General features: G+C 52.5%; 1 long non-coding RNA gene across 1 annotated transcript in view; it reads right to left on the bottom strand.

Annotated features, from left to right (window-relative positions):
• Positions 1 to 5,968, bottom strand: part of LOC120882429 — a 22,571-nt gene extending 16,603 nt beyond the window's left edge. Inside the window, exon 1 of the long non-coding RNA XR_005725503.1 lies at positions 5,886 to 5,968. This is a non-coding gene — a long non-coding RNA (uncharacterized LOC120882429). The remainder of the gene's footprint in view (positions 1 to 5,885) is intronic.
• Positions 5,969 to 13,364: the final 7,396 nt, after the last annotated feature.

Raw genomic sequence — 13,364 nt, 5'->3', positions numbered from 1 at the left:
GCTCCTCCATCCATGGGATTTTCCAGGCAAGAGTAGTGGAGTGGGGTGCCGTCGCCTTCTCCACACGCCCATAGCGGTCACCAATATATTTTGACCAATGAGTGCTAAGGTTTCACACTCGGTTGAAAAAAAAAAAAATCCACTCAGTGGGAAAAAAGAAATCCACCTAAGTTAAAAATTCACTGTGTGTTTAATGAATTATTCAGGCTTCTTTGGATTCGAATATGAAGAAAGAAAAAAGGAAAATGTGAAGGATTTAGGGTTCAAGGTATCCTTATATCTGGGTGTTCACAAGCTCCTCAGGGGTCCTTTCCCTAATGCCAGCAGGGGTTCTCCCGGCCCTGGGGATCACATTCCACAGGGACTGTGAAGCCGGTGATGGAGATAAACCATGCGCCGTTGCAGCAAGAGAAGTTCCTTTTTCTACAGGAAGCTGGCCCCTCCAGAGTTCACAAGGGACCGTGTTTGCCCCACGCGGCTCAACCCTATTGTTGGAATTCTTTCTTTCCAGGCTGAAGTATGACCAATGGGATCCGGTCCCATCGCTTCATGGCAAAGAGATGGGGAAAAAAAAAAAGGAAGCGTGACAGACTTTATTATCTTGGGCTCCAAACTCACTGCAGATGGTGAGTAAAGCCATGAAATTAAAAGAGGCTTCCTCTTTGGAAGAAAAGCTACCATCAACCTGTGTGTGAGTTGCTCAGTCATGTCCGACTCTTTGCGACGCCATGGACTGCAGCCCACCAGGCTCCTCCATCCACGGGATTTTCCAGGCAAGAGTACTGGAGTGGGGTGCCATTTCCTTCTCCCATGATCAACCTAGAGCATGTTAAAAAGCAGAGACATCACTTTGCCGACAAAGGTCCGTCTAGTCAAGGTTATGGTTTTTCCAGTGGTCACGTGTGGATGTGAGAGTTGGACTATAAAGAAGGCTGAGCTCCGAAGAACTGATGCTTTCGAACTGTGGTGTTGGAGGAGACTGTTGCAGTTTCCTTGGACTTCGAGGAGATCCGACCAGTCCATCACAAAGGAAATTAACCCTGGATGTTCACTGGAAGGACTGATGCTGAAGCTGAAGCTCCAGTACTTTGGCTGCCTGATTCGAGGAGCCGATGCACTGGAAAAGACCCTGATGCTGGGAAAGATTGAGGGCAGGAGAAGGGGGTGACAGATGGAATATTCCTTCCAATGAATACTCAGGGCTCGGTCAGGATCTATGTTAACTTGATTATATCTGTGAAGACTCTGTAACAAAGAAGATCACAATTGCAGGTAGCGGGCCTAGGGCTAAGGGCTTCTACGCGCCTTTGGGGGCGGGGGTAGATGGCAGAGAATTCAGCTCACAAAACCCTGCCCAGTACTCCTTTCTGTAAACACAGACATGTCCCACCCCATGTTGTCCAGCATGGGAGCCACCCAGTCTCACCTGTGACAGGGGGTAACTGAGGACCTGATGGTCTAATTTAATTAATTGCAATTAATTTCCATTGAACACACCCCGTCTGGCTACTGAGTCCTGGGAAAGGGGCTGGGGCTCTGGAGGAATTGAATGTTTACTTTAATTAATTGCACTTCATTTACATTTAAAAGCCACATGTGGCCGGTGGCAACGGCTTGCTGTATTGAACGGCCCACCGTTCTAGGAATTTTTTTTTTTAAACGCTTGTGGGGGCCACAGAGGAAGCCGATAGGAAGTGAATTCTTCCCAATCAGAAGGCATTCGTTGAGGGCTTACTGTGTGCAGCTATGGCCAGCTCCTCAACCTGCATGTTCCGCGGTTTCTCATTCTGCAGAAACTGGCGCAGCTGTGCTGAGTCGCTTCAGTCTCTACGACCCCGTGGAGAGTAGTCTGCCAGGCTCCTCTGTCCATGGGATTCTCCCAGGCAAGCACACTGGAGTGGGTTGCCATTTCCTCCACCAGGGGGTCTTCCCCACCCAGGAATCGAACCTGTGTCTCACATCTCCTGCATCGGCAGGCGGGGTCTTTACCACTAGCACCACCTGGGAAGCTCCCCCTGCCCCGAAAAATGAGGTCAACAACAAAACTCCAGTGCGGAGTAGAGGAGCTAATGGGGGCTTCCCTGCTGATTCTGTAGCAGAGAATCCACCTGCCAACACAGGAGAGCTGGGTTCCATCCCTGGGTCGGGAAGATCCCCTGGAGGACGGCATGGCAACCCACTCCAGTGTTCTTGCCTGGAGAATCCCCACGGACAGAGGAGCCTGGTGAGGCTAAACTCCACCGGGTCGCAGAATCAGACACCGCTGAGCAGCTAAGCAACAGCAGTTGCTTTACAACGTTGTGTTCATTTGTGCCGCACAGCAAAGTGACTCTGTTATACACATATATAAATCTTTTTTTTAATCTATTTTTAATTGGAGGATAATGGCTTTACAAGTTGTGTTGGTTTCTGCTGTACAATAACGTGAATCAGGCATCAGTTCAGTTCAGTTCAGTCGCTCAGTCGTGTCCAACTCTTTGTGACCCCATGAATCACAGCTCGCCAGGCCTCCCTGTCCCTCACCAACTCCCGGAGTTCACTCAAACTCACGTCCATCGAGTCCGTGATGCCATCCAGCCATCTCATCCTCTGTCGTCCCCTTCTCCTTCTGCCCCCAATCCCTCCCAGCATCAGAGTCTTTTCCAATGAGTCAATTCTTCGCATGAGGTGGCCAAAGGACTGGAGTTTCAGCTTCAGCATCATTCCTTCCAAAGAACATCCAGGACTGATCTCCTTTAGAATGGACTGGTTGGATCTCCTTGCAGTCCAAGGGACTCTCGAGTCTTCTCCAACACCACAGTTCAAAAGCATCAAATCTTTGGCGCTCAGCTTTCTTCACAGTCCAACTCTCACATCCATACATGACCACTGGAAAAACCATAGCCTTGACTAGACGGACCTTTATTGGCAAAGTAACATCTCTGCTTTTCAATATGCTATCTAGGTTGGTCATAACTTTCCTTCCAAGGAGTAAGCGTCTTTTAATTTCATGGCTGCAGTCACCATCTGCAGTGATTTTGGAGCACAGAAAAATAAAGTCTGACACTGTTTCCACTGTATACATAGATCTCCTGCGGCTTGAGCCTCCCTCCCAACCTCCAGCCCGCCCCACCCCTCTACGTCCTCACAGCCCAGTGCAGTGAACTCCCAGGGTTATACAACAACTTCCCCATTAGCTAGCTCCTTTGCTAATGGTAAAGTATGTTTCTATCCTCTCTGGATACCTTCTTTTATACTCCTTTCCATTACAGCGTATCCTAGGAGAACTGGATGTCTGTGTGTATGCACGTTTAGTTTTATAACAAAGCAACTTCGATACTTTTAACATTTAAAACTGAGTCTCGCCTTTCCTTTCCAGTAAAAAGAAAGATTTCAAAAGAAACAGGAACAAAATTACAACAGCGACTGTCAAACGCAAGTAAGATCCTACGGGTTCTACTGATTCTTCACTCAAGCGGTAGGGCTCATCATTAGAGTTTAAGATGACACTTTTATTCTTTTAAAAGCTTTGCATTGGGGTATACCCAATTAACAATGTTGTGATGGTTTCAGGTGGACAGCAAAGGGACTCAGCCATACACGCACATGTATCCATTCTCTGCCAAACTCCCCTCCTATCCAGGCTGCCACATGACATTGAGCAGAGTTCCCTGTGCTGGACAGCAGGTCCTTGCTGGTTCTCCATGTTAAACACCGCAGTGTGTCCATGTCCATCCAGACTCCCTGACTATCCCTTCCCCCATCCTTCCCCCCTGGTGGAAACTTATTAGAGTATTGAGCAGAGTTCCCTGTGCTGCCCAGCAGGTCCTTGCTGGTTCTCCATGTTAAACACCGCAGTGTGTCCATGTCCATCCCAGACTCCCTGACTATCCTTTCCCCCCATCCTTCCCCACGTGGGAACCCTAAGTTGATCCTCTAAGTCTGTGAGTCTCTGTAAGATGACCCTTTAAAACTCTCTCCTAATGATGACTTGAACGGAATGCATTTTAGTTAATGACACGGAATGCTTTTTAGCCGGATTTGAAAAATAACACCATCTTGGAAACTGCCCTTGCAGCCGTGGCAGACAGTTTCCAGTGCCTGTCCTGCCTGGCACGGGGGACAGGGGAGGAAATTGAAACACAGAAGCTTCGCGTCTTTTAGTGCGCGGCCACCGGGATGCATCCCGGTGGGGATGAACCCGCCTGTCAATGCAGGAAACGTCCGAGAGGCTGCTTCAGTCTCTGGATGGGGAGGGTCCCCTGGAGGAGGGCACGGCAGCCCATTCCAGTATCCTGAGAATCCCAGGGACACGGGAGCCTGGTGAGGCCGCAGTCCACGGGGCCGCAAAGAGCCGGACACGCCTGAGTGACTGAGCACAGCACTCAGCGGGAGGCAGCGCCCCAGGTGCCTCGCCTGCCCGCGTCTGCGTCGGCATCCGCGATGAACTCCACACCTGTGATTTGTTCCCGTGGAATTGACGCCTCCGTCAGCCCTGCCACGGGCCCGCCGTGTGTGCAGACATCACACTGCCTTTCAAGGAGAGATGCGTGAGAGCCTCGGGGCTGTCAGACCCACGGGCTGGTGATCACGTCAGCTTCAGACGGCACAGGAGACGCGTCACCGCTCTCTGGAAAGCGCTGTCAGAGAAGACGGTTTCCACAGCCCCTTTTAGGTTTCTTTTCTTTTTCTTTTTGTCTTGAAAGGAAAGGTGAGCAGGTAATCACCCTTCAGTATTGGGACCAGATCCCACGGTGAGGCGTGAAGAAGTTGCTGGCCGGGGAGATGCTTCTGTGGCCGCGAAAAAGGTGGATGAACGTGGACGCTGCAGGGTTTCAGGAGGGTGCAGAATCACGGGCACTCAGTTTAAAATGTTCCAAATAGTCAAGTTGCTTTTGTTACAATGAAGCTAAATGTGTACACACACGCACACAAGTACATCCCATTCTCCTGGGATAAACCAGAGGGGAAAAGAATATTTAAAAGAACGTATGCAGAGTAACATTGAAACAGGTACCTTACCATGTGCAAAAGAGATAGCTGGTGGGAAGCTGTTATGTAACACAGACAGTTCGGTACCAGGCTCTGCGAGGCCCCAGAGGCGTCGGGTGGGGAGGGAGGGAGGTTCAAGACGGAGATCTACCTATCCTTGCGGCTGATTCACTGGCTGTACAGCAGAAACCGACGCAACTTGCAAAGCTATTATCTTTCGCTTAAAAACACATTAAAACAATTACATATGTGTGTAACGGAGTCACTTTGCCTCGCGGAGCAAATGAGCATAACGCTGTAAACCAGCTGTCGTTCAGCCGCTCCGTCGTGTCCAACTCCACGACCCCGTGGACTGCACCCCACCAGGCTCCTCTGTGCGTGGGGTTCTCCGGGCGAGAATACTGCAGCCATGCCCTGCTGCAGGGGGTCTTCCCGATGCAGGGAGAGGATGGAGGAATGGAGAGGGCCTCCCCCAGCCCCCTTCACAGCCCTCTAAGAATTCGTTTCCTGCCTTGACCCCCCACGCCAACCCCCGCCCCCAACAGAAAACATCGTCGGTGAGACATTTGGCAGCCAGATCCAATTCCATCGGCCTTCAAGACACACCTCCCGAGTGGCTGTGGTTCTATCTGCGATATCAAAGGAGGCGTGCTCTAGATTTATCGCCGAGTCCTACAGTAAATCACCGTCTGACACTAATCCCCCTCGGGACCGAGGGCGGCCCAACACACGTGTGGGGGCTCCGGCTGATCGCGCAGCGGCAACCCTGCCTTCCAGGCTTCCTGGCTGAGGACGGTGACCTTGAGAATGTCAGCGTGGTGCCCGCCCTGGTGGCAGGGGGCAGTAGGTCGAGTGGTGTCACCAAAGACAGACATCCACGTCCCCACCCCTGGTGCCCGTCAGTCGAACCTTACTGGAAACAGGGTCTCTGCAGAGGTGATGGAGTGAAGGTCTGAGATGAGGTCCTCCTGGATGGGGGTGGCCCTAAACCCCATGACTGCTCCTTATAAGACGCAGAAGAGACACGGACGCAGAGGAGAAGCCACGTGGAAACGGAGGCAGAGACGGGAGGGAGGTGGCCACCAGCCCAGAGACGGACGTCTGGAGCCCCCAGAAGCCGGAAGAGGCGGGGAGGACCCTCGCCTGGAGCCTCTGCAGTGAGCCCAGCCCTGGGACCCCTGGACCTCACATGTCTGGTCTCCAAGACCGGGGGGACACAGATGAATATTTGCTGTTTTGAGCCACCTGTTTTGGGGTGAGGTGTCTTAACAGTCCCAAGGCCCAGAAAGACATGCAACACCCCAGGGGCTTAGATCGAAACAGCAGCAGGCAAAGCTCGAGGAAGGCTCGGAATGAGAAGAGTGGAAAGCAGGTTGCATAGAATGATGCTTGTAACCATAACACAGCGACGTGGCTGTCCAGGACACGCTCGCACACCCAGAGCTAACGTACAGGTTCTGCACCCAGGGCAGGGCTACATGCCGCTGAAAAATGGATGGGGAATCAGCCTGCAGCCAGAGTGCTCTGTCAACGGATCCTTGAGTGCCTTCCATGTCTTGGCTAGCGGCTCTCCTGGGGGCCCAGATGGTAAAGAATCTGCCTGCAATGCAGGAGACCCAGGTTCAATCCCTGGGTCAGGAAGATGTGCCGGAGGAGGGCATGGCAACCCACTCCAGTCTTCTTGCCTGGAGAATCCCATGGACAGAGGAACCTGGGGGGGCTATAGTCCACGGGGTCGCAAACAGCCAGACACCACTGAGCGACGAACGCTTTCACTCTCGAGAAAGCTCTGCCTGCGTCTCCTCTCTTTGCCCACTTACTGAGCGTGGGCGAGCGTGGGTCTCCCTCCCCCAGTTCGCCTGGGAGAGTGAGTTGATGCTGGCCACCAGACTGGCTAACGTAGAGGGTTTCTCCGCGTCATTCGTCTTTAGGTTCCACACGTGAGGGAGGTCATAGCACACTTCTCCTTCTCTGTCTGACTTACTTCACTTCTTGTGGTGATCTGAGGTCCAGCCACGTCGAGGCAAATGGCATCCCTTCAGTCTTTTTCATGGCTGAGTAGTTTTCCACTGACTTTATACACCACCCCCTCTCTGTCCACTCATCTATCAGTCGAAGGACTGGGCGTCTGTAATCACCTTATGGCTCCCAGGGGGAAGGATGGGGGAAGGGATAGTCAGGGAGTCTGGGGTGGACATGGACACACAGCTGGATTTAACATGGAGAACCAGCAAGGACCTGCTGTCCAGCACAGGGAACTCTGCTCAATCCTCTGTAATAACCTTATGGTTCCAGGGGGAAGGATGGGGGAGTGGATAGTCAGGGAGTCTGGGATGGACATGGACACACTGCTGTGTTTAACATGGAGAACCAGCAAGGCCCTGCTGGACAGCACAGGGAACTCTGCTCAGGGTCACGTGGCAGCCTGGATGGGAGGGGCGTTTGGGGGGAATGGATGCATGGATATGCAACGCTGAGTCCCTTCGCCGTTCACCTGAAATTATAGAACATTGTTAACTGGCTATGCCCCAAAACAGAATGAAAAGTTCGGAAAGAAAAAGTTAAGAATAGAGGGTTTCTCTTCCACTGTAGAAGGATGGTACTTGACCCGACAAGAGCGGCTCTGGGGATTTCAGCACCCCTGCCATCCTCAGAGTCCACGTCGGTCTCCGCCTGGTGTGTCGCCGGCAGGACACGGAGTTCCCACAGGCACCGGCATGGTGGTTGTCTTTCTTCATCAAAGAAGACCCATCAGCGAGGTCCTGGGCGGCGGAGGAGGCTTGGCCAGCACAACAGAGAGGAAAAATCCCAGCTGCTTCTGCTGGTGCGGATGGAAGCGAGCCTGTGTCCACAGCACCTCGAATCACCCCAGAGAACAAAAAGCCCTGTGGTTTCCTGGGCTGTCTGCCCCGCCGCCCGGGATGCCTCTGTGGGCATCCGAGGAGCCCCCGGAGGAGTTCATTAAAGGAACGCCTCGGGAGGAGGGCGGGGCCCGCGTTCTTTCTTGCGGTCCACGCAGAGCCCAGCTCACGCCTCCACGACCCTGAGCTACTTGCAGCCGCAGGGAGAGAGGCATTTCCAGCACGGACGAGCTCACACCACGCGAGCCGTAAAATGTCTTACAAGGAGCGCGGCGTGGGGAGGTTGATTGTGAAGCGAACCTCCCGTCGAGGACTCCAGCGAGTATCTGTTGGATGATTCGTAGAGAGGAGTGGGAGGTGGGAACAGAAACCCAAATGCCTGAGCGTCTGTCGCAGGAAGATAGCTGTGGGGGGAACACTGTCACACACACACGTCACACTGTGTAGACACGTGTCGCCTCTTGGACTGGCCGCTGCCCCCGCAGCAGACATGATGGAGACACGTCACGGGGAAGAGAATCACGCTGCAGGGTGATTGGTGGTCGAGTCACGGAGTCTGCCCGGCTCTCAGGACCCCATGGACTGCAGCCCTCCAGGCTCCTGTGTCCGTCGGAGGAGCACAGAGAGCGAAAGGTGACCTGTAACACACAATCCCAAGAGACACTGAGCTCCGGGGTTGGTGGACGCTTGCTCCTTGGAAGAAACGCTGCAACAAAGCTACACAGCATATCAGAAAAGCAGGGACATCGCTTTACCAACAAAGGTCCATCTAGTCAAGCTATAGTCTTTCCAGGAGTCATGTCTGGATGTGAGAGTTGGACCATAAAGAAAGCTGAATGCCAAAGAATTGAGGCTTTTGAACTGTGGTGTTGGAGAAGACTCTTGAGACGCCCTTGGACTGCAAGGAGATCCAACCCGTCCATCCTCAAGGAAATCAGCCCTGAATATTCATTGGAAGGTCTGATGCTGAAGCTGAAACTCCAGTCCTGTGGCCACCTGATGCGAAGAGCTGACCCACTGGAAAAGATGCTGGGAAAGATTGAGGGCAGGAGGAGAAGGCGATAACGGAGGATGAGATGGCTGGATGGCACCATTGACTCAGTGGAGTTTGCAGAAACTCCTAGAGATAGTGAAGGGCAGGGAAACCTGGCGTGCTGCCGTCCATAGACCTGCAAAGACTCGGAGATGACGGAGTGACTGAACAGCACCTACAAGGCCTGGGTGGAATCAAGACTCTGAGTGCTGTGTTAGCATTTGCTCTGAGTCTTCAGGGTCTCACGAATAAATAGTTGGATGGCTTTGAAGACCAAGGTGGATTATACATTTGAGTTGTCCATGGGCTGAAACTTGCGCTTTCTTGTAAGACAACCTCTCTCTTTGTTTCTCCTGCCCTGTACTCGGTAGGCCGTGACCTAAACTATTTCCAAGCCTCTGCCTTTCTCCGGGGCTTGTCTCTGATGTCGCCAAGGTCCTCCCTGCCTATCCACAAGGACGGGGCAGCTTCAGCCAGAAGCCTCCCTCCGTAAGCATTTCGTGACACTGGGCTTTCTTCCAGCGGCTTGCCTCTCTGCTCATCTCAGATGTGGTTGCTGACATCATCGGATGCCAGCAGGTGTGGAGTTTGGTCCTACCCACAAAGTATCTCCAGCAAGGGTATGTATCACGCCAGCAGTGGGGGCCCTGTCATCCTCTCATCCCCCACGCCCTGGGAGGACTTTCAGTGAGGGACTTCATCCTACCCCAAAGTTCTTGCGTTAGAAGTTCTAAGTGTTAGACGCTTAATCGTGTCACACGCTTGCAACCGCCATGGACTGCAGCCCACCAGGCTCCTCTGTCCATGGGATTCTCCAGGCAAGAATGCTGGAGTGGGTTGTCATGCCCTCCTCCAGGGGCTCTTTCTTCCAAGGACCCTGGGTCTCCAGCATTGCAGGCAGATTCTTTATCATCTGATCCCCCAGGAAGCCCAAGTACCCTCTAATTTCTCAGTTCCTCTCCACCCTCTGTTGGAGGCATCAGTCACTCACTGGGTCCTTGCCTTTGGAGATCTTTCTAATTATTTTGTGTTGTTTGTTTTTCCAGGCACGATTTGCTTTATTAGTATTTTCTTCCAGTGGTCCAATAACTAAGCTAGGACAGTTTTCAAAACAGTAGACCTGTGCCAGTCCAGCTGGACCCTGGTACCCGTGTGTACAGGAAATTTACCTGGGGAGCAGAAAAGGTGTTTCCAGAGTTTCTTCTGCTTTAATCTCAACTTCCAATGGGCTTCCCAGCTGGCTCAGTTGGTAAAGAACTCCCCTGCCAATGCAGGGGAGACCCAGGTTCAATCCCTGGGCTGGGAAGATGCCCTGGAGAAGGGAAGGGCAACCCACTCTAGCGTTCTTGCCCGGAGAACTCCATGGACAGAGGAGCCTGGTGGGTTGCAGTCCATGGGGTTGCAAGAGTCAGACACGAGTGAGCACGCATGCACGCAGCCAACTTCCGATACATGCAGCCCCAGCCGAGTTTTCAAATTGTCACAATTAATTCAGCCCCAGTGCAACTGAATTGGCTTTGTTTGCCACCGTCTTCTGGTTTTCTCAGATGGGTTTCAGAACCTCTTAAGTCCTCCATGGTTTTTTCTGTTTGTTTCTTTTTACACTGGTTCCTTTTCCACCAGCTTCTGTTCCCATCAGCCTGAAATACTCTCCCCATGAAAGAAGTGGAAACCAACACGATAAGGATGAGACAGGCTGAGGGCAGTGTTCAGAGGGCGGTGTTCACACACGGAGACAGGAGGGCAGGCTCCGTCTTTCAGAGTTGTGAGGTCTCCTGGAGGAGCCAAGACACCGATCGATGGTTCCGGGCGGCTTGGCCAAGCCAGGCAGATCCTCTCTCAGCGGCGCCTCCCTGGTGGCCCAGACAAAGAATCTGCTGGCTGACGCAGGAGACCCGGGTTCGATCCCTGAGTCAGGCAGATGGCCACCCACTCCAGTATCCTTGCCTGGAGAATCCCACGGACAGAGGAGCCTGGTGGGGCTACACTCCGTGGGGTCGCAGAGAGTCACACACGACTGAGCAGCTAACACACACACATATACACACACACACACACTTTTCCACCAGCGTGTGTCTCCATCAGCTCCAAAGACTCTTCCCGTGGAAGAAATGGACACGAAGACACTAAGGATGAGACGAGCTGAGCTCAGTGTCCCGAGGCAGGAGGGCGGGCTCGTCCTCTGCCCGCTGAGAGATCTACACCTGGAGCCAAGACGCTGAGGGTTTCGGGCAGCTCCGGCCAAGCCAGCCAAGGCCTCCCCACCAGGGGGCGGAGGCGGGGGCTGTCCTGGGAGCCGTCCCGAGGCTGGAGGTGGGAGGTCCAGCAAGAGGGATACCGCAGACTCTTGTTTCCACGTTTCACATGGCGATCAGACCGGCGGACCCCACGACCGCTTGGCCCTGCACAAAGATATCACACCTCTGCTGGAACCCAGACCTGGCGGCCTGCTGTGGACGCAGCCGCAGCTTTGCTGTGGGTGGGGACTTGAGATCTTGCTTCGTCAGCTTTCCTCTCCCCAAGTTGCAAAGTAAACATCAGGTGGGAGCGGCAGGAAGCCCGTGGAGGGGGGGGACAGCGACCCCCACCTCCCAGGGACCTCTCGGGGGGCTGCAGTCTCTGCAGACAACACCCAAAGATGGAATCCGGGCTGGAGGTGGGCAAGGTCGGCGTGGATGAGAGCCCCTTTGCAAGGGAGAGTTGAAACTCGAAACCCTGCTGGTAGGCTTCCGTGAAGAACTCTGACGTTGGCCCCTTGTGGTGAGGCAGTGCCCTGGCAGGCTTGAGAGTGGGAAACATCTGGTAAAAACGCGCTGGAAACCAGAGACCAGAGCAGACAGTTGTGCGCACAAGATTTGCTGCACTTCATGGTCTCTCTTCCAGGGCACCTAGACTGCAAGCAGATCCAACCAGTCCATCCTAAAGGAAATCAACCCTGAATGTTCACTGCAGGGACCAATGCTGAAGCTGAGACTCCAGCACTCTGACCACCTGGTGTAAAGACCCGATTCATAAGAAAAGACCCTGATGCTGGGACAGACTGAAGGCGGGAGGAGAGGGGACGACAGAGGATGAGACGGTTGGATGGCATCACTGATGCGATGCACATGACTTTGAATAAACTCTGGGAGTTGCTGATGGACAGGGAGGCCTGGCGTGCTGCAGTCCGTGGGGTCGCAGAGAGTCAGACACAACGGAGAGACTGAAGAACAGGAAGTTAAAGCCTGTCCCCAAGCCCCAGTGCGGCGTTACTGGAACTGCTCACAGGCCCTCATTTAGACACAGGGTCTTGTTCCTGGCGGGGCTGGGAGAACCTGCCTTTTCCACCTGCTAGGGGCATCTCTTCCCTCTGTGTCTGAAGTGGTGATTTCAATGTTGTTAATTCTATATTTTGCAGCTTCCTAAGTCTTTTTTTTTTTTTTGCCTGATCAGTGACAAACTAAGGCATACGGGCATCTCCTACCACGGAAGGCAATTTGTGAATTTTTTTCTTCTTCTTCCTTTTCAAGCGCCAGCAAAGCTGTGTCATTAAGGACCGCACGCGTGTAGGACCGTCACGTCTTCACCCAAATTGCAACGTTGATAATCACACAGTGACTGTATCTCTTCTCACGCATTTTTCTTTCCCCTTTAAAATTCTGTTTTGTTTCCTCCTGATGTAGCCTTTTGATTCTCCACTTTTCGGTGTCTTTATGTCTCAGGGATGCCGTTTGCAAACAGCATTGGGCTGGTTTATTGTTTTAGTTTTAATACAGTCTCAAATGGAGATTTTAGTCCGTTTAAAGAGATTGTTTACAGCCAGTTTAAGAAACTGATTCCTTGGGAAAGACCCTGATGCTGGCAAAGATTGAAGGCACTCAATCTTTGAAGGAGGAGAAGGGGACGACAGAGGATGAGATGGCTGGATGGCATCACTGACTCGATGGATGTGAGTCTGAGTGAACTCCGGGAGTTGGTGATGGACAGGGAGGCCTGGCGTGCTGCGGTCCACGGGGTCGCAAAGAGTCAGACGCGACTGAGCGACTGAACTGAACTGAAGGCGATATGTCTTGATTTTTTTTCTGCAGCTGTATTCTGTATTCCACGGTGTTCCTGCTTTTTATTTTTATTTTTTCTTGTGTCTTGCCATCTTCTGCTTCAGTTGCATCTTTAACAGTTTGGAAGTAATTCCTCCTCTTCCTCCACTTTCAGCGTTTGCTTTAAAAATTCTAACATTTGTATTTAAGGTAACAGGTTATACACTTAATCCTTCTCCTCGTCAGCCTGGTGAGCCTCCCCACTAAGAACACCAGTCTTCTCTCTTCAAGCTTATGCTTGTGGGTTGAAGTGTAGTACGAAATTAGGTGGATGGTGAGAGAATTTGGGAGTTTTCACAGAAAATGAGTTTTCAACACTAAAATGCCCCAGCAGGCCATCTGAAATTGCCCCTCAGCCCATCAAGATACAGTTGTTTGGAGTCGTCTCATGAAATTCATTTTCTTCTGTAGGAAAAAAAAAAC

Source organism: Oryx dammah, unplaced genomic scaffold (assembly GCF_014754425.2).
Source record: "Oryx dammah isolate SB20612 unplaced genomic scaffold, SCBI_Odam_1.1 HiC_scaffold_23, whole genome shotgun sequence".
NCBI lineage: Eukaryota > Metazoa > Chordata > Mammalia > Artiodactyla > Bovidae > Oryx > Oryx dammah.
Note: the sequence above shows the minus strand (reverse complement) of the source record. Positions and strands in the feature narration are given on the sequence as shown.